Source organism: Cyprinus carpio, chromosome A4, assembly GCF_018340385.1.
Source record: "Cyprinus carpio isolate SPL01 chromosome A4, ASM1834038v1, whole genome shotgun sequence".
Lineage (NCBI taxonomy): Eukaryota > Metazoa > Chordata > Actinopteri > Cypriniformes > Cyprinidae > Cyprinus > Cyprinus carpio.
In genome coordinates this window covers 5,304,147-5,307,380 of record NC_056575.1, presented here as the reverse complement: position 1 = coordinate 5,307,380, position 3,234 = coordinate 5,304,147, and positions in this window count along the sequence as shown.

Genomic DNA, 3,234 nt, shown 5'->3' with positions numbered 1-3,234 from the left:
ATCTCTGTTGGTTCTACTGTTGGAAAGTTGTAGGTTGGGGTGTGTGTTTTTGCTGTAAGGCAAAGTGAGAGGGTCCCATCCATCTTTGGAGGGTTATGGAGCTCCATTGTAGTGGTAGCTTGGTTTGGATGAGATAAACCGTAATGTACCCGCGGCATATAGGGAGGACGCTAGTATTGGACAAACAAGATAAATGAAATGATTTGCATGTTAACTAGATATTTTAAAGAAAATATAAAATAATGTACCCGGGTTAAAAATTATATTGGAAACACGAAATTCAGTGTCTAAAAGAATATTTAAGCTTTCAGCATTTTTACTAAAGTATTATTAAATTAAAAGTTGTGATTGCTGTAAATTGTTCCAAAGACCTGAGTTAGCAATGAACTCATCTAATGTATTGCATTGTTAGTTAATATTATTTGTAAACTGAATGGGATCTGATCATAAAAAATATTATCTGAATTTTATATATAATGGATAATTATATTGACTCGTAGGTTATGAATGGATATGTATGACCCAGACGGACGAAGGAATGGATTATTTTGTCTGTTTTTATTCTGGAGTTCGACCCAATGTGTGTGGTATGTGCACGCAGCAGAAACAAATACAGTATGCAAATATGTTTTCACTTTTATCTAGTTCTCTTCACGGCTGGGTGAGAGCAGGGGAAGTAGGGGCACGCCTGTACTGGGATCGCAGCTTTTGTTCATCCATGGTTGCCTGTGCGTTTGGTCCCTCGGTGCTTCATTCATTCCCAGCAGTATTACCCCTCCACCTATTTCTGCCTTTGCCTGCGACAGAGAGAAATCTCTTGATCGCTTTCTTTCCGTAGAGTCTCATCTAGCAAGGAGTGTGCATTCGCGGACATCAGAAGGATGGTGCTACATTCAGGCAACGGCTGTAGCAATTTAGCGGCCGTCCGTCCACTGAGTAAAGCTATGACTGACAGACAGCAGTTAAGCCTATTAGGGCTTACATGCATAAAAGTCGGCCTTACATGAGGCTGAACATGACCTTAGAAATCAGCTGTCAGTCAGTGTGTATCACAATAGAGCTGTCAGAGCATGCTGGGCCAGTGAGGGCCCTTCCCATAATGCACTGGGCCTTGGGAGAAGTGCAAGGCCATGAACTGATAGTGAAACAATGCACAGGAGGAAAGAACACTTGTGTGAATGGAATCAATTCTTATATTTGTTGGGTTATTATGCAAAACGAGTGTTTGGCCGGGGCTGCACGAAAAAAGGGAAGATACTATTTTAAACTGGCGCTAATGCACTACCCCCTTTATGCTTTCCAAATGGGAATGAAAAAAATCTTATATGAAATAAACTTTACTTTAACTAATAAAAAAAAAAGGTAACTGATAAAAATAAAATATTTTTTTTTAAAATTTCCTTTTTTTTTTCCCTTTTTAAAAAAAAACAAAAAACAAAATTAAAAAAGATTTTCTCCTCAAAAAATGAAAAATTATTCTTTTTAAAAAAACTTAGATTTTAGAAAAAAAATTTTTTTATTTTATACAGTAGCTTATGAAAGAATGATTTTTTTAAAATAATTTTAATTTAGATTTATTCACGAGGGTTCAATAACACACACACATTTAGAAAACAATCTTTTTTTTTTATTTATAATATTATGAATATATCAACACATTAATTAAAATTAACGTAAATTTTATTTATATTTTAGATTTTTTTATGGGGCTCCGAAAACGAAATCATAACTTTCCCAAAATTATGATTTTCCAAACTGTTTTCCCCGCTCTGACGTAAAAGAAAAAGTTCGGTGAAAACACTATAAAGAGAGGGTTTTGTTTAAATGGGGTCTGTAGATCTTAGGGCAATTTCTCCCAGTGCAGATGGGTACGGAAAGCTTCAACGAAGTTTGGGATTTCAGGAAAATAATAGTAGGGGGCGGTGTGTGTGTGTTTTTGTCAACCCTTTCACAAAGGGATATCCCCCGCGAAATCGATCCCGGTCCCTTACCCATTTCAACACATGATGCTCATGTGTGTGTGTTTGGGGTTTTGGGGTTTGAAGCTTAAGAGTTTGCCTTTTTAAACCAGTTGTTTATCATTAGTCAATTTAAGGGACTTGGTTTTTCTTGTTTGTCCGATTTCCCCATGAAACCCCCAACATTCAAAGTTCTTCACCCAAAGTTTTAAAGGCCCAAGGGTTTGATTTCTGCCTGTTTTCCTTTTACTGTGGAAAGCACCTCTCCGGGATCCAGGCTGAAAAAAGGTGTGGAGTAGGAAAAAGGGTGACGGTTTAAACCTGTGACCCTGACGGGGGGAAAGAGTGAGTGTGGGACCTCAGGAGCCCCGTCTCTTCCTCGCCCCTTTCCCAGGTGCACTGCTTCCCCTTGGTTTTATTTTTTGGTGTTTTGTGTGCTTCCCTTCCCTATAGCAGCCCCCCGTTCGCCACTGCTTTTTTTACGAAATTTTTCAACAAAAGAACATGTAAAATTATTTTTTCCCCCAAAAAAAAAAAAGGAAATTAAATATAATACATTTAAAACCAAAAAAAGTCAATTATGTATTGCATGTAAACTTTAAATTTAAAAAATTAAAATAGGGATTTAGAAAAATTTTAGCATTTTTATTAATTCCTATTACTGTGCAATAAAAAATTACTGCGTTATTTTAATAAACTAAATTTGGAGGCAAAATGGTACCCTATTGTAAAACATAACATTTTGTAATTTTTTAAAATTTTTTATTATAGAATAAAAAATATAATTTAAACAGTTTAAAATAAATAAATATAAATATTTATATTTTTGGGGGGAAAAGAAAAATGAAATTTATATTGGAATTAATATTTTAAAAAAATTTTGGTATGTAATGTAAATGCTTTGTAAAGTTATATTTTTTTTTTTTTCATTTTGGGAAAAAGGAAAAAGATATTTATTTTTTTATTTTTAAAAAATATTTGGGGAGATGTTTTTTTTCAACCAAAACTATTAAATTTTTAAAGGTCCATAGTATAAATATATAATATATTTTTTATCATTATAATTTTTGTTTTATTTGGGGGAAAAATTTTTAACAGGTTTTGATTTGGGTTTTTTGGCTTTTTTGATTTTTGTGAAAAATTTTGTCAGCTCTTTTCACAAACAAATTTTTCGCTTTTTCACATCCGGGGGGACTGTTCATCATAGTTGTCACTGTCAGTATGCCGGAAACCCAACCTAGAAAAATTATGCCAAAAACCCAAAAAAAAAACCCAA